The 19,092-nt window shown below is 43.7% G+C and overlaps 1 protein-coding gene across 3 annotated transcripts in view; it reads right to left on the bottom strand.

The window, feature by feature from the left end:
• pcdh15a (protocadherin-related 15a) overlaps positions 1-18,079 on the bottom strand; it is a 564,893-nt gene extending 546,814 nt beyond the window's left edge. For 2 of the 3 annotated variants that reach the window (XM_061911785.1, XM_061911784.1), the window contains exon 1: positions 17,657-18,076. The gene's annotated coding sequence lies outside the window, so the exon portion shown is untranslated. Of the gene's footprint in view, positions 1-17,656 lie in introns of all 3 variants that reach the window. The other variant, XM_061911787.1, reaches the window with a different exon arrangement.
• Positions 18,080-19,092: the final 1,013 nt, after the last annotated feature.

Genomic DNA, 19,092 nt, shown 5'->3' with positions numbered 1-19,092 from the left:
TAGATCCACTATGGACTGGACTCGCACTATTATGTTAGATCCACTATGGACTGGACTCTCACTATTATGTTAGATCCACTGTGGACTGGACTTTCACACTATTATGTTAGATCCACTATGGACTGGACTCCCACACTATTATGTTAGATCCACTATGGACTGGACTCTCACTATTATGTTAGGTCCACTATGGACTGGACTCTCACACTATTATGTTAGATCCACTATGGACTGGACTCTCACTATTATGTTAGATCCACTATGGACAGGACTCTCACTATTATGTTAGATCCACTGTGGACTGGACTTTCACACTATTATGTTAGATCCACTATGGACTGGACTCTCACACTATTATGTTAGATCCACTATGGACTGGACTCTCACTATTATGTTAGGTCCACTATGGACTGGACTCTCACACTATTATGTTAGATCCACTATGGACTGGACTCTCACTATTATGTTAGATCAACTATGGACTGGACTCTCACTATTATGTTAGATCCACTATGGACTGGACTCTCACTATTATGTTAGATCAACTATGGACTGGACTCTCACTATTATGTTAGATCCACTATGCATTGGACTCTCACTATTATGTTAGATCCACTATGGACTGGACTCTCACACTATTATGTTAGATCCACTATGGACTGGACTCTCACACTATTATGTTAGATCCACTATGGACTGGACTCTCACGCTATTATGTTAGATCCACTATGGACTGGACTCCCACACTATTATGTTAGATCCACTATGGACTGGACTCTCACTATTATGTTAGATCCACTATGGACTGGACTCTCACACTATTATGTTAGATCCACTATGGACTGGACTCTCACTATTATGTTAGATCCACTATGGACTGGACTCTCACACTATTATGTTAGATCCACTATGGACTGGACTCGCACTATTATGTTAGATCCACTATGGACTGGACTCTCACACTATTATGTTAGATCCACTATGGACTGGACTCTCACTATTATGTTAGATCCACTATGGACTGGACTCTCACTATTATGTTAGATCCACTATGGACTGGACTCTCACACTATTATGTGAGATCCACTATAACTTTATGCTTAAGGGCCGTTGTTGTCAATTGTGCTAAAGTGGTATTTTTCTATCTGTGCAAGGACAAAAACTTCTTGTCTGAGGGGTGGCCTCAGCGGCCGCAGATGTTATCTTTGTTTTAGCCCACTAACAGCCAAAGACTTCAAGGACCTCAACTGAAATAAGACGAAAGCACGCAGACGAAGCGGGGACAAGGCAAAATCACAAGTCCCCAGCACATTCTGTCACGTATTGTGCCTACTGGACCTGCTTTGCATAATATATGTGACCACTCCTTTTAGAGGCGGCCTCAGTGATGTTGACTGTGGAACTCCTGAATAAATAGAGGGACGCGGGAGCTGAACCTTAGAGCGTAGGGCGAGACTGTGACTAAGTGTGCAGCTCCATGCGTTCTCCTCATGAGCTAAACGGAACTCTGTCTCTGCATGATTCCTTGCTTCTTGTCTGATTAATAGAAGTCATCAGTGTTTGACACGGCGTCTTTAAGCTGGTAGCGCAGCCAAGGACGAGCACAGGTAGCTAACGCCGCCAGTCTTGGAAGGGGAGGTAATAAAATGCAAATGTGCAGGCGGCATCGTCGTAAACTTTTGCACTTGAGCACTCTTCAAAACTCATTTGCACGACTTCTCAGGTGACTTTTCTGCTTCGCTCCCCCGAGGTTGCTCCTTTGTGCCTATTTCCATTCTTCCTTTCAGCTGAGGATGAAGGAAAGGGTGGGGGGGGGGGAAAAAAAAAAAAAAAGGAACCTTGATTAACCGAAACAGAGCTCGCGTTCTCCGTTGTGTGCACGGGTTCCTGGCCGCTACGAACTCCCCTTCCCTGACGAAAATCAGTCACCCGGTCCGGCCCTGGACGCGATACTGCAGAGCATTGCAATTTCATGCACTCGGGACAGATAAATCTTTCTACTTGGCCGACCATAAATCTTCAGGAGGCCGAACAACCGCACAGTGCGCCTCCGTTGCACCTGATGCCATTGAACAAGGCTCCCTTTTGATGCTTCCGAGCTGCTCGGAGATCTCATTTAATTCCCGCAAATGGAGGAAATGAAGGAGCCACTTGGGGCGCCGGAAAATCAGGCATTGCTCGGCGCGTGACGAGGGTAAAGGGGGGGAAAGAACGCCAGCTCGGAATGTACAAGGTCAGACTGCGGGGAATTTGATCGGCTTCGATGCAAACATGTCGACAACATTCAATAAATTAGCCCCCCGGTTTTCTCCCCAAGCGAGGGGTTGGTTGATCAGGCTGCTTCCCGCCGTTACAATGGGCCGCCTATGGAGCGGCACACGGGCGGAATATCAATGCGGCCTGACTGGCTTTAGCCAAGCCGCTCTTCATCTCTCATTTCCCAAATGCGAATCCCTGCAAAGAGACGGCTTCTGCATCAACAAAAAAAAAAAACGCCATATAAGGGATTCCGTGCACAGGTGTAGCAGGGGAGAAAAAAAACCCGTTGCGGAGTTCTCATCAGCTAAATCCACATCAGAGAGGGAGCGGGTGCAGGTGGGGAACATCCCTCAAGAGCAGGATAACGGGATCATAAGGCTTTACTTATCATTGTAAGTGATGTGAAGCCGGGACACGTAAGCACCAGACGGTCTTAAGCGCCATCATTCTGTCGGTACAGTAAATGTCAACGTCGGACAGGTGATGAATGAAATGATACATGCGGTCCCAGTTCACTTAGCTGGTATCATTCCGTGACTGCAAAATGCCCAATAAAAAGCAAAAGGCTTGTAAAAGGGCCGATGGGAAGTGTCTGTGACATTGGGGTTTTACGTTACAAATACAAGATTATGAGAGAGACAGCCCAGAGCCGGCTTTAAATTAGCAACCTGGCGCTGAAGGACGATCTAAGACAGTCAGGACTGCAAGCATTAGTTTTTGTAAAGGATGGAACGATAAACTCTATTAATAACAAACTGTGCTTAAAATCTTGACTGGTGGTTAGTATTAACATTTTTAGATTAATGTCATCCCAAAACCGCGATGGATCACCGCTCTTTGAGAAACTCACAGACCGGCTGTAGCGGCCTTGTCGCTAGCCTAAATGCTAACATGCTAACACCATTAAGAAACGACATATCCCAAACTAAACGGTTTCACAATAGTTTTGATTATGACAGTAACACCAATATTTGTATAGTACAGCAATACTAATGAATCATATTCAGTACTACCAGACTTTTGACAAGAACAAGAAAGTTTGATCATATTACGCCTGTACTGTATATACCTTTATATACATATATACATACATATATACCTATACTGTATATACCTTTATATACATATATACATACATATATACCTATACTGTGTATACCTTTATATACATATATACATACATATATACCTATACTGTATATACCTTTATATACATATATACATACATATATACCTATACTGTATATACCTTTATATACATATATACATACATATATACCTATACTGTATATACCTTTATATACATATATACATACATATATACCTATACTGTATATACCTTTATATACATATAAAAATACATATATACCTGTACTGTATATACCTTTATATACATATATACATACATATATACCTGCACTGGCTTCCTGTGCACTGAAGATGTGACTTTAAGGTTTTACTACTTATGTATAAAATACTACACGGTCTAGCTCCAGCCTATCTTGCCGATTGTATTGTACCATGTGTCCCGGCAAGAAATCTGCCTTCAAAAGACTCCGGCTTATTAGTGATTCCCAAAGCCCAAAAAAAGTCTGCGGGCTATAGAGCGTTTTCATTTCGGGCTCCAGTACTCTGGAATGCCCTCCCGGTAACAGTTCGAGATGCTACCTCAGTAGAAGCATTTAAGTCTCACCTTAAAACTCATTTGTATACTCTAGCCTTTAAATAGACCTCCTTTTTAGACCAGTTGATCTGCCGCTTCTTTTCTTTTTCTCCTATGTCCCCCCCTCCCTTGTGGAGGGGGTCCGGTCCGATGACCATGGATGAAGTACTGGCTGTCCAGAGTCGAGACCCAGGATGGACCGCTCGTCGGGACCCAGGATGGACCGCTCGCCTGTATCGGTTGGGGACATCTCTACGCTGCTGATCCGCCTCCGCTTGAGATGGTTTCCTGTGGACGGGACTCTCGCTGCTGTCTTGGATCCGCTTGAACTGAACTCTGGCGGCTGTGTTGGAGCCACTATGGATTGAACTTTCACAGTATCATGTTAGACCCGCTCAACATCCATTGCTTTCGGTCCCCTAGATGGGGGGGGTTGCCCACATCTGATGTCCTCTCCAAGGTTTCTCATAGTCAGCATTGTCACTGGCGTCCCACTGGATGTGAATTCTCCCTGCCCACTGGGTGTGAGTTTTCCTTGCCTTTTTGTGGGTTCTTCCGAGGATGTTGTAGTCGTAATGATTTGTGCAGTCCTTTGAGACATTTGTGATTTGGGGCTATATAAATAAACATTGATTGATTGATTGACCATATTTCCTTGAATTGCAGCCGAGGCGCTAATTAATTTAAAACCTCTTCTCACTCCAGCGTTTACCAAAGCCATGCGGTAAAGGCAAGCCCGATTGTAGCTGAGATAGAGCACCAGCGCCCCCCGCGACCCCAAAAGGGAATAAGCGGTAGAAAATGGATGGATGGATATTATCATCATAACTTTATGCTTCAGGGCCGTTATTGTCAATTGTGCTGAAGTGGTATTTTTCTATCTGTGCAAGGACAAAAACTTCTTGTCTGAGGGGTGGCCTCAGCAGCCGCAGATGTTATCTTTGTTTTAGCCCACTAACAGCCAAACACTTCAAGGACCTCAACTGAGATAAGACGACAGCTTGCAGACAAAGCAGAGACAAGGCGAAATCACAAGGCCGCTAAAAGCCAAGGACTTCAAGGACTTCAAGGACCTCAACGGAGATAAGACAACAGCACGCAGACGAAGCGGGGACAAGGCGAAATCACAAGGCGCCCAGCACATTCTGTCACGTACTGTGCCTACTGGCGGCCTCAGTGATGTTGACTGTGGAACTCCTGAATAAATAGAGGGACGCGGGAGCTGAACCTCAGAGCGTAGGGCGAGACTGTGACTAAGTGTGCAGCTCCATGCGTTCTCCTCATGAGCTAAATGGAACTCTGTCTCTGCATGATTCCTTGCTTCTTGTCTGATTAATAGATGTCTTCAGTGTTTGACACGGCGTCTTTAAGCTGGTAGCGCAGCCAAGGACGTGCAGAGGTAGCTAACGCCGCCAGTCTTGGAAGGGGAGGTAATGAAATGAAATGCAAGGATCACCGCTCTTTGAGAAACTCACAGTCTGGCTATAGCGGCCTTGTCGCTGGCTTGGATGCTAACATGCTAACACCATAATAAAACGACATATCCCAAACTAAACGGTTTCACAATAGTTTTGATTATGACAGTAACCCCAATATTTGTATAGTACCGCAATACTAATGAATCACATTCTGTACTACTGTATTTCCTTGAATTGCCGCTGAGGCGCTAATTAATTTAAAACCTCTTCTCACTCTAGCGTTTACCAAAGGAATGCGGTAAATTTAGTGTGATGTAAGGATACCATCATGAAGTCATAAATGAAGTCAATGTGCAGCTCCTTCTGATCAAAAGCGTTTATAGAAGTCTTCCTTATCTTTCTTCAGTTTTAAAAGTCTCTCTGTCTCGATGGAGATCTTCCTTTATTACTTCCTGCTTCGATTGAAAGTCCAATTTAGAAAACTGTTTTATTTTAGATATGTAATCCTCCATGTTAAAAGTGCAAGCGAAAGGAAAAAATAAACAATCGCTGCTCACTCTTGCTGCTTGTTGTCACTTCTTCTGCAGCCGAGTAGTCGCAAGAAGGATCACTAGCGCCCTCTACCACCAGGAGGCAAGAGTCATTTAATGACTCATATTTGACACACGCAGCTACGGTATATTAATACAACATAGCTGCTTACTGTTCTTTTTAGCATATTCAATAGCTTGGACCTTAAATCCTACTGAATAGCTCTTAATCTTCTTCCCTTTATGCGATTTCAAATGATTGAAATCAGTCTCCTCCGTTTTGAAAATGATGACAGGTGAAGTGTCACTCGTGACGTGACGAGTTTGACCCGGCGGAAATCCTGGGCATATGCTAATTATTTGGTGAAACAAGTTTGACCCGGCGGAAATTCTAGACATGCGGCAATAAAAATAATATTTTGCGAAACGAGTTTGACCCGGCAGTAATTCTAGTCAGGCGCATACTATATACCCGGCGGCAGTTCAAGGAAATACGGTATACCGCCTGTAGAAAGTATCGGTCCCCCGCCTCTCCGAACCCTGAATATGACCAATGTATGTTTAGTCTGAATATTTTGACCACTGATTTGCGATCACAGCCACAGGAGAGTCCTCCGGCACCTTTGACCTGATTTTGGTCAGTTGAGAGGCACTGATACGCTGAAATAAGGCAAGTTGGAAGAGACGTTTGCCTCAAGCCATTGGCGCCTTACCGAAGTTCAAAGCGGTTGCCTAGCAATCAAAAGCTACGGCGAGTTTACAGCTGTTTTAAAGTGCTTCCAACGTTGCAGAGAGTTAGAAGTGGACAGACTAGCATTTCAAATTGATCCGTGAACAACGCAAGGTACGCATTGTTGGAAGAAACAAGTTAAACGTGCTGCAAGTTGCTAAAGTAACTGCCGTTTAAGACACAAGAGGCGCTGATGTCATCGATCTGCCGCGATGCCTAAAGCTGAAGGGAAGACTGAAAGCCCGAAACCTTCGGTGTCAGCCGACACAGGACACAACTGGGACCCAGATTTGAGACTGGACACAGGACACAACTGGGACCGAGATTTGAGACTGGACACAGGACACAACTGGGACCGAGATTTGAGACTGGACACAGGACACAACTGGGACCGAGATTTGAGACTGGACACAGGACACAACTGGGACCGAGATTTGAGACTGGACACAGGACACAACTGGGACCGAGATTTGAGACTGGACACAGGACACAACTGGGACCAAGATTTGAGACTGGACACAGGACACAACTGGGACCAAGATTTGAGACTGGACACAGGACACAACTGGGACCGAGATTTGAGACTGGACACAGGACACAACTGGGACCAAGATTTGAGACTGGACACAGGACACAACTGGGACCGAGATTTGAGACTGGACACAGGACACAACTGGGACCAAGATTTGAGACTGGACACAGGACACAACTGGGACCAAGATTTGAGACTGGAAACGAGAAAGAGCCATCAATCTGTCAATGCTTTCCGTGTCCGGGCCAGGTAAGGTTCCCCGTGTTGAGTCAGGACACAACTGGGACCAAGATTTGAGACTGGACACAGGACGCAACTGGGGCTAAGATTTGAGACTGGACACAGGACACAACTGGGACCGAGATTTGAGACTGGACACAGGACTCAACTGGGACCGAGATTTGAGACTGGACACAGGACACAACTGGGACCAAGATTTGAGACTGGAAACGAGAAAGAGCCATCAATCTGTCAATGCTTTCCGTGTCCGGGCCAGGTAAGGTTCCCCGTGTTGAGTCAGGACACAACTGGGACCAAGATTTGAGACTGGACACAGGACACAACTGGGACCGAGATTTGAGACTGGACACAGGACACAACTGGGACCGAGATTTGAGACTGGACACAGGACACAACTGGGACCGAGATTTGAGACTGGACACAGGACACAACTGGGACCGAGATTTGAGACTGGACACAGGACACAACTGGGACCGAGATTTGAGACTGGACACAGGACACAACTGGGACCAAGATTTGAGACTGGACACAGGACACAACTGGGACCAAGATTTGAGACTGGACACAGGACACAACTGGGACACAGATTTGAGACTGGACACAGGACACAACTGGGACCAAGATTTGAGACTGGACACAGGACACAACTGGGACCAAGATTTGTGACTGGAAACGAGAAAGAGCCATCAATCTGTCAATGCTTTCCGTGTCCGGGCCAGGTAAGGTTCCCCGTGTTGAGTCAGGACACAACTGGGACCAAGATTTGAGACTGGACACAGGACACAACTGGGGCCAAGATTTGAGACTGGACACAGGACACAACTGGGACACAGATTTGAGACTGGACACAGGACACAACTGGGACCGAGATTTGAGACTGGACACAGGACACAACTGGGACCGAGATTTGAGACTGGACACAGGACACAACTGGGACCGAGATTTGAGACTGGACACAGGACACAACTGGGACCAAGATTTGAGACTGGACACAGGACACAACTGGGACCAAGATTTGAGACTGGACACAGGACACAACTGGGACCGAGATTTGAGACTGGACACAGGACACAACTGGGACCAAGATTTGAGACTGGACACAGGACACAACTGGGACCAAGATTTGAGACTGGACACAGGACACAACTGGGACCAAGATTTGAGACTGGACACAGGACACAACTGGGACACAGATTTGAGACTGGACACAGGACACAACTGGGACCAAGATTTGAGACTGGACACAGGACACAACTGGGACCAAGATTTGTGACTGGAAACGAGAAAGAGCCATCAATCTGTCAATGCTTTCCGTGTCCGGGCCAGGTAAGGTTCCCCGTGTTGAGTCAGGACACAACTGGGACCAAGATTTGAGACTGGACACAGGACACAACTGGGGCCAAGATTTGAGACTGGACACAGGACACAACTGGGACACAGATTTGAGACTGGACACAGGACACAACTGGGACCAAGATTTGAGACTGGACACAGGACAAGATGGGAATAAAGAAGGGGTGATACTAAAATTACTCCATGAATTGAAAGAAGAAATAAAAGAAATAAAAAAAGATCTGTTAAAAGCAATAACAGAACACAATCAAGATGTGAAAAAAATGGTTTGACAAAAACAGACTATCATTGAATCTCAGTAAAACTAAAATAATCCTATTTAGTAACAGTAGAAGAGAAAGTCAAACACAAACACAAATAGACGGAATAGAAATTGAAAGAGTAAATGAAACCACATTTCTAGGTATAATGATTGATGATAAATTGAACTGGAAATCTCATGTAAAAAATATACAACATAAAGTAGCAAGAAACACGTCAATAACGAATAAAGCCAAATATGTTCTAGACCAAAAATCACTTTATATTCTCTACTGCTCACTAGTGTTACATATCTGAGTTACTGTGTAGAAATATGGGGAAATAATTACAAAAGTACACTTCATTTACTGACAGTGTTACAAAAAAGATCAGTAAATAAACAACAACAACAACAAGTGTATATGTAAACATATTCACTTCTTCTAAAATATAGCGGGTGCGATCCATAGCCCGGAAAGTACGGTATTGGCAACATTTAACTTGAACTCTATTTACAACGCAGATCTCTGCTGAAACAGGACTTTCAGGTCCAACTTAATGTACGAGCTTACCTGGGCTAATGCCCGGGTTCACCCACCCTATCATGAGACCTGGTCTTAAAGGGGAACATTATCAAAATTTCAAAAGGGTTAAAAACAATAAAAATCAGTTCCCAGTGGCTTGTTGTATTTTTTGAATTTTTTTCAAATTGTACCGGTCCCCGAATAGCCCTAAAAAAAGCTTTAAAGTGCTTGATTTTCGCTATTTGCGATGCGACTATCCATTTCCCTGTGACGTCACACAGTGCTGCCAATGTAAACAAACAATGGGAATACCACAGCAAGATATAGCGACATTAGCTCGGATTCAGACTCGGATTTCAGCGACTTAAGCGATTCAACAGATTACGCATGTATTGAAACAGATGGTTGGAGTATGAAAATATTGAAGAAGAAACTGAAGCTATTGAGCGAATAGTTATTGAAGCTATTCATAGCCATAGCATGGCCGGATAGCTGCGTTAGCATCGCCGGTAAAATGTGCGGACCAAACGATCAGGACTTTCGCATCTCGTGACACTGGAGCAACTTAAATCCGTTGATTGGTAAGTGTTTGTTTTGCATTAAATGTGGGTGGAAGAAAACGTAATATAGTTGCAAATGCATCTGCAGGTTATCCATACATCTCTGTGTCATGTCTGCTTTAGCACCGCCGGTAAATAGCATGTTAGCGTCGATTAGCATAGCATGTTAGCATCGATTAGCTGGCAGTCAACATCAACAAAACTCCCCTTTGTGATTTTGTTGACTTTATCTTTGCAAATGCATCTGCAGGTTATCCATACATCTCTGTGCCATGTCTGTCTTAGCATCGCCGGTCAAATGTGGAGACACTCTGGCACATTCAATGGGGGTCTGGCGGCAGACACTTTGGCATCTTGGGGCCAGTGGTGCAACTTGAATCCCTCCCTGTTAGTGTTGTTACACCCTCCGACAACACACCCACGAGGCATGATGTCTCCAAGGTTCCAAAAAATAGTCGAAAAAACGGAAAATAACAGAGCTGAGACCCAATGTTTGCAATGTGTTGAAAATGAAAATGGCGGCTGTGTTACCTCGGTGACGTCACGTTCTGACGTCATCACCACATGAGCGATAGACAGAAAGGCGTTTAATTCGCCAAAATTCACCCATTTAGAGTTTGGAAATCGGTTAAAAAAATATATGTTTATGTATGTATGTATATATGTATATATATATATATATATATATATATATATATATATATATATATATATTAGAGCTGGGCGATATGGCCTTTTTTTAATATCGCAATATTTTTAGGCCATATCGGGATATACGATATATATCTCGGTGTTTTGCCTTAGCCTTGAATGAACACTTGATACATATAATCACAGCAGTATGATGATTCTATGTGTCTAAATTAAAACATTCTTGTTCATACTACATTAATATATGCTGCTTTTAAACTCTCATGCAGAGAAGGAAATCGCAACAAAGTCAATTTCCCAAAACTGTATTTATTAAAGTTATTAGCATGTGACTTTTCAAAAGATGCTACATATTAGCAGTAATGCTACTTTTGGTAGCAACGCTTGTGCCCCACACTTGACAAATTAAAGTTGTCTATTTGACATATTCCCGCTTGAAGCCGAACCACCGCCAGACGATGGACCCCCTGCTGTTTTTCTTGGGTAATAATTCTTCCGTCATTTGTTACCAGATTCGCACGTTCTTTCTCTCGTGTTACCCCCGCAACACTGCGCTAGCATCACAACTAACGTTAGCCAGGCTGCTACCTCTCTGCTGGGCGAGGGCGTATACGTATGTGAGGTATGAGGTGACAGTATGTGACGTGTGTAAGAATGTGCGCCTGCTTGTCTGTGAGAAGGAGACACAAGAAGGAGTGAGAAGAGCCTGTAGTGTAATGCCAGCAGCTAAAAGCAACTGCGTGAGAACGTGTACTCGAATATTACGATAAAGTAATTTTCTATATCTCACAGAGACAAACCCGCGTTATATCGCGTATATCGATATATCGCCAGCTCTAATATATATATATATATATATATATATATATATATAAAAGCAACATGTACATATGTGTGTGTATAAATATATTGTTACTTTACATGCAGTCATCTTAAGGCCGTAGACCAAATTTTTTTTAGCCCAATGCGGCCCCGAAGTCCAACAATTTGGACATCCCTTGTCGAGAAAGAGGATAATAGAACTTCAACTGTTGATGTTTAAACATTGTCACAGTCAGTATACGACACATAAGGATAGGGTTGAATGATCCATTAATTTGTAGCATCAATTAGGGGTGTTCTGATCTGATACTGACTTTGGTCTAATATCAGATTCGATGATATTGTCTTGCATCTAAAATCTCAAATAAGAACGGCGCATGCTGGAAGGCAGAAGATGGTCTGTAAAACATATACTATGCAACATTTTGGCTAAAACCCAAAGAAAAAGTTTCAAATTTAAAAATAACTTTAAATGAATAGTAGAAGGCAGTTTTTAATCTGCGGGCTATAGAGCGTTTTCCGTTCGGGCTCCAGTACTCTGGAATGCCCTCCCGGTAACAGTTCGAGATGCTACCTCAGTAGAAGCATTTAAGTCTCATCTTAAAACTCATCTGTATACTCTAGCCTTTAAATAGACCTCCTTTTTAGACCAGTTGATCTGCCGCTTCTTTTCTTTCTCCTATGTCCCCCCCTCCCTTGTGGAGGGGGTCCGGTCCGATGACCATGGATGAAGTACTGACTGTCCAGAGTCGAGACCCAGGATGGACCGCTCGTCGGGACCCAGGATGGACCGCTCGCCTGTATCGGTTGGGGACATCTCTACGCTGCTGATCCGCTTGAGATGGTTTCCTGTGGACGGGACTCTCACTGCTGTCTTGGAGCCACTATGGATTGAACTTTCACAGTATCATGTTAGACCCGCTCGACATCCATTGCTTTCGGTCCCCTAGAGGGGGGGGGTTGCCCACATCTGAGGTCCTCTCCAAGGTTTCTCATAGTCAGCATTGTCGCTGGCGTCCCACTGGATGTGAATTCTCCCTGCCCACTGGGTGTGAGTTTTCCTTGCCCTTTTGTGGGTTCTTCCGAGGATGTTGTAGTCGTAATGATTTGTGCAGTCCTTTGAGACATTTGTGATTTGGGGCTATATAAATAAACATTGATTGATTGATTGAATTATCAATTGTTTGTATACAAAAGAATAAGGAACTAGTTAAAATATAGTGTTGATATTTTTGAACTGACAATAGCACTCACCATAAATAAACTGATACATTTACAGGTATTACATGTATTGGTATCGGCCGATCTCACTCATGGATCAGTATCGGAGATGGCAGCTTAAAACCATGTTTGGAACATCCCTATTAGGTGTAAGCCACTGTGACACTATTGATAATGTTTCAAATGTTTTGAATACATTTTGTATATGGCTGTGATGCTAATGTAAATGAGGGATTTATAATCACTGCTATGCTGGAATTGTTATTAATATTGATACTGTTGTTAATATCATTCATTTTTGTTTGACTCCTTTTGGATTGTTTTGTTTCATGTTTGTGTGTCCTCTCAATTCCTCTGCTGATTGCTATTCTTAATGTTGCTGGGTCGGGTTTGGTTTTGAAATTGGAATTGCGTTATTGTGGTATTATTGTGTATTATTTTGTTGGACTGATTAATAAAAAAATAAACATCCCTATTTTTGAATAATGCTCAAAACGTACATGAATGTACATGAATGTACAGTATCATGTTAGAGCCGCTCGACATCCATTGCTTTCGGTCCCCTTGGAGGGGTGGGGGGGTTGCCCACATATGCGGTACTCTCCAAGGTTTCTCATAGTCATCATTTTCACTGTCACCGACGTCCCATTGGGTGTGAGTTTTTCCTTGCCCTTATGTGGGATCTACCGAGGATGTCGGTGTGGTTTGTGCAGCCCTTTGAGACACTTGTGATTTAGGGCTATATAAATAAACATTGATTGATTGATTGATATGTTCTTTTTTCTGCACCATCAAGGTATATATTGACGCTTACATAGGTCTGCTGATAATGTTCCCCTTTAACGACAGATCGTCATTCATAGCTGTCAAGCAGTCTAGATTGTATTTTCTTACTCATCCTTCCTCAGCATTTTACCTTTTTACCCATCTTTTACGGGGCGCCTGGTGGCGACCCATCAGCGTTCCTGTACACTGTTTCTTTTGCAGTTTGCATGTTCTCCCCGTGAATGCGTGGGTTCCCTTCGGGTACTCCGACTTCCTCCCACCTCCAAAGACATGCACCTGGGGATAGGCCCCTCCCACCTCCAAAGACATGCACCTGGGGATAGGCCCCTCCCACCTCCAAAGACATGCACCTGGGGATAGGCCCCTCCCACCTCCAAAGACATGCACCTGGGGATAGGCCCCTCCCACCTCCAAAGACATGCACCTGGGGATAGGCCCCTCCCACCTCCAAAGACATGCACCTGGGGATAGGTTGATTGGCAACACTAAATGGTCCCTAGTGTGTGAATGTTGTCTGTCTATCTGTGTTGGCCCTCTGATGAGGTGGCGACTTGTCCAGGGTGTACCCCGCCTTTCACCCGATTGTAGCTGAGATAGGCACCAGCGCCCCCCGCGACCCCAAAGGGAAGAAGCGGTAGGAAATGGATGGATGGATAGATGGATGGACACCATATAAGATGTCCGGGTCCACAAATCCCATAGGGGTGATGAAAGGATGGTCGGCAACTGATAGCTGCAGCCGACCACCATGACCCCGCACTCCCTTCCCTCTGTAGCTAGATATCTCGAGTTGTACGTTGTAATATGTATATGTACTTTGCTATTGAGGTTTTTTATTTTCCCACTCCAGACTGGGCCCCTTTTTACTCATCCTTCCCCAGCGTTTTACCTTTTTCCCCCATCTTTTACGGGGGCGCCTTGTGGCGACCCATCAGCGTTGCTGTTCTGTAACCCTGTACACTGTTTGTCTAATCTTGAACGGGTTTGTGGTGAAAACGACGTTTCGTTGTACTTGTGCAATGACAATAAAGACCTATCCTAGGGGTAGGGAACCTATGGCTCTAGAGCCAGATGTGGCTCTTTTGATGACTGCATCTGGCTCTCGGATAAATCTGAGCTGACATTGCTTAACACGATAAGTAATGAATAATTCCACTTGTAATCACAGTGTGAAAAATAATGTTCAAAATATAAAACATTCTCATGCATTTTTATGTTCAAGAAGTTGCGTTAATGGTAAGAAGTCATTTATTTATTATCGGTTAGTGTGTGGCTTGCCCTCCTTGGGGTTCTTCAGACCACCAACCACCGGCATGAGAGCCTGTTTTAGGGTTAAAATATTGTTGCTGTTTTTTGATTAGTCTCTCAGTTGCTTTCCTGCAATTGTCTTTTTCTCTTTCGTCCTCACTCGCACTCTGGCTCCAGCCCCAACCCTGTCTCTCCTCGTGGCTGCTGCTTACAACAGAGCGACAGGTGATTGGATAAAAAGGCCCAGGTGGGCCTTCTACGCACCTGTCGCTGATTTCGATGCCGGTCCTGGCAACATCCCTCTTTGCTGCAGGCCCGCAGGCCACGGCCCCTCCACAGTTAACTTCAGAATAACAATACTAATACAAAGAATAAGAGACCTTTTATACTCTGGAAATGTTGGTCTTACTTAAAAATGCACGCGTTTAGTTGTGTTCAGTGTTAAAAAAAATATTATATGGCTCTTAGGGAAATACATTTTGAAATATTTGGCTTCTTGGCTCTCTCAGACAAAAAGGATCCCGACCCCTGACCTATCCTATTCTATCCTATCCAATCACAGACAGCTCACCTGTGTCAAGGGAACAGTTAAACAAATATGAGCTGAAGCAAATATTTTGCCGAGCTACTCAAAATCAGCCACGTGAAAAGTGGTCAGGTGTCCGGGTTGGTCCAGTTCACGCTAAAACCAGGATAAAATGAACTTTGTGTGCACTCCGATCCAGAGTCAGTACAATATGCACTTCTACTCCAAACTATTTTTACATGTTTCTAAAAACAAGCCGCCAACCATCTTATAAATGTTGCATTCATGCTTGCTCATCGTCTAAATCGTGACATATCGAAATAAAACCCACCAACATCAGACGGTCTACAACGGTGACTGTTGCATCTCTGCAAGACATCTTCTTAACACTCCTTTAACCATGTCAGCACACACTTGAACGCACCATCTCAAGTATTGATTTTCTTGAAATTCGGCACATCTCTCCCTTGCACGTCGCCAGCAGCCTTCCGGCGCTCTTGGCAGTTGTTGCCTCCCGAAACACGATGAAAACACGTAATAACCCTGCAACATTATATAGCCCACCCCCAAAAAAATCTGTATTGTTTTTGCTTTTTTTACAAACCCCGTTTCCATATGAGTTGGGAAATTGTGTTAGATGTAAATATAAACAGAATACAATGATTTGCAAATCCTTTTCAAGCCATATTCAGTTGAATATGCTACAAAGACAACATATTTGATGTTCAAACTCATAAAAAAATATTTTTTTGCAAATAATCATTAACTTTAGAATTTGATGCCAGCAACACGTGACAAAGAAGTTGGGAAAGGTGGCAATAAATACTGATAAAGTTGAGGAATGCTCATCAAACACTTATGTGGAACATCCCACAGGTGTGCAGGCTAATTGGGAACAGGTGGGTGCCATGATTGGCTATAAAAACAGCTTCCATGAAATGCTAAGTAATTCACAAACAAGGATGGGCCGAGGTACACCCCTTTGTAAGCAAATTGTCAAACAGTTTTACAACAACATTTCTCAACAAGATATTGCAAGGAATTTAGGGATTTTACTATCTATGGTCCGTAAAATCATCAAAAGGTTCAGAGAATCTGGAGAAATCACTGCACGTAAGCCATGATATTACAGACCTTTGATCCCTCAGGCGGTACTGCATCAAAAAAACGATATCGCTGTGTAAAAGATATCACCACATGGGCTCAGGAACACTTCATAAAACCACTGTCAGTAACTACAGTTGTTTGCTACATCTGTAAGTGCAAGTTAAAAGTCTACCATGCAAAGCCAAACCCATTTATCAACAACGCCAAGGAACGCCGCCGTCTTCGCTGGGCCCGTCAGTGAGTGAATGGGTGAATGTCGAAATACTGTCAAAGCGCTTTGGGCTCCTTAAAAAGGGGTAGAAAAGCACTATGCAAGTACAACCCATTTACCATCTACATCATCTAAGATGGGCTGATGCAAAGTGGAAAAGTGTTCTATGGTCTGAGGAGTCCACATTTCAAATTATATTTGGAAACCGTGGACGTGGAGTCCTCCGGAACAAAGAGGAAAATAACCATCCGGATTGTTATAGGCGCAAAGTGTAAAAGCCAGCATGTGTGATGGTATGGGGGTGCATTAGTGCCCAAGGCATGGGTAACTTACACATCTGTGAAGGCACCATTAATGCTGAAAGGTACATACAGGTTTTGGGGCAACATATGTTGTCAACCAAGCAACGTTGCCCCTGCTTATTTCAGCAAGACAATGCCAAGCCACGTGTTACAACAGCGTGGTTTTGTAATAAAAGAGTGTGGGTACTTTCCTGGCCCGCCTGCAGTCCAGACCTGTCTCCCATGGAAAATGTGTGGTGCTTTATGAAGCATAAAATACGACAGAGGAAACCCTGTTGATTTGATTGTTGAACGACTGAAGCTCTACATAAAACAAGAATGGGAAAGAATTCCACTTTCAAAGCTTCAACAATTAGTTTTCTCAGTTCCCAAACGTTTTTTGAGTGTTGTTCAAAGAAAAGGTGATGTAACACAGTGGTGAACATGCCCTTTCCCAACTACTTTGGCACGTGTTGCAGCCATGAAATTCTATGTTAATTACTATTAGCAGAAAAGGATAAAGTTTATGAGTTTGAACATCAAATATGTTGTCTTTGTAGCATATTCAACTGAATATGGCTTGAAAAGGATTTGCAAATCATTGTATTCTGTTTATATTTACATCTAACACAATTTCCCAACTCATATGGAAACAGGGTTTGTAATTCTCCCCCCACAGAACTTGCATCGGCATCCATCTCGAATGCATGCATGAGCAGATCCTGCACGTCCAGGTAAATAATGATCTTCTTACCTCACAGGTGCGTCCGCTTTATTCCAAGTGCGCCAAAGGTCATCGTGGCACAAATGTTCAGTAGAATAAAGACGGCAGGTAGGTCGCGCATGACCTAATTCCTAATTCTGTTGTGTCCTTCACATGTGCCCAAGCCTGTAATCTTCCTTCCAAAAAAAAGGGGGGATCTCCTCGCCTCTAATCTCCACCACCACCACCACCACCGCCAAGCAACACCACCCCAAGCCCGGCAGCCAGCGACTGGCGCCGGCTTCACTTTCTCCGGCGCGCCGGCTGAAGTTGTGATGCGTTCACGGACGCGGGCGGCTCTCCGGAACTGAGAGAGACATCCGGCGAGTGAGTTTTCCTGGCGTACATTTCGGATCCGAGCTGCAGCGACTGGGACGCCTCGCCGCACATCTGAAGAGATAGTGGGATTCTGAAAAAAAAAAAAAAAAAAGCTAAAGCTCTGAGTTGCATCGCTGAGCCCCGCCATCACTTCCTTCTACTGCTCTTTGGCGACACCCAGTGGTGGGCTGGCGTATTGTCTTATCTCGCTGATGTACTTAGTTGGATTGGACTGTGATAACAAATGCTCTTCAGTGGGATTAGTCAACATTCTGAATACGTCGCACGTCTTGTTTGCAACAATGAGACATGAGCCACAACAACATAATAATTGGGTACACGTGAAGCCCGTTGAGCAAGGCAGCATCAGAAAAAAGTTATAACTCCTCACATTTCAGTGTATCAAATTAGACTTCCTTTTTATTGTCGGTCAAATTTGCGGGTACTTTCCTGGCCCGCCTGCAGTCCAGACCTGTCTCCCATGGAAAATGTGTGGCGCAGTATGAAGCGTAAAATAGGACAGCGGAGACCCCGGACTGTTGAACGACTGAAGCTCTACATAAATCAAGAATGGGAAACAAATCCACTTTCAAAGCTTCAACAATTAGTTTCCTCAGTTCCCAAACGTTTATTGAGTGTTGTTAAAAGAAAAGGTGATGTAACACAGTGGTGAACATGCCCTTTCCCAACTACTTTGGCACTTGTTGCAACCATGAATTTCTAATTTAATTAATATTTGCAAAAAAAAACAAAGTTTATGAGTTCGAACATGAAATATGTTGTCTTTGTAGCATATTCAACTGAATATGGCTTGAAAAGGATTTGCAAATCATTGTATTCTGTTTATATTTACATCTAACACAATTTCCCAACTCATATGGAAACAGGGATTGTAGAACAGAACACTGGCAACCACAGACTGGTAGTACATCCACAAGAGTTTTCTACAGAAACAGCCTAGACTTAGACTTCCTTTTTATTGTCATTCAAATTTGAACTTTACAGCACAGATAAGAACGAAATTTTGTTACATTAGCTCATGGTAATGCAGGATAAAAAAAAACATCCATCCATCCATCCATCATCTTCCGCTTATCCGAGGTCGGGTC

The sequence above is a fragment of the Nerophis ophidion genome, linkage group LG09 (assembly GCF_033978795.1).
Source record: "Nerophis ophidion isolate RoL-2023_Sa linkage group LG09, RoL_Noph_v1.0, whole genome shotgun sequence".
In the NCBI taxonomy this organism is placed as follows: domain Eukaryota; kingdom Metazoa; phylum Chordata; class Actinopteri; order Syngnathiformes; family Syngnathidae; genus Nerophis; species Nerophis ophidion.
This window is presented reverse-complemented; position numbering and strand designations above follow the sequence as displayed.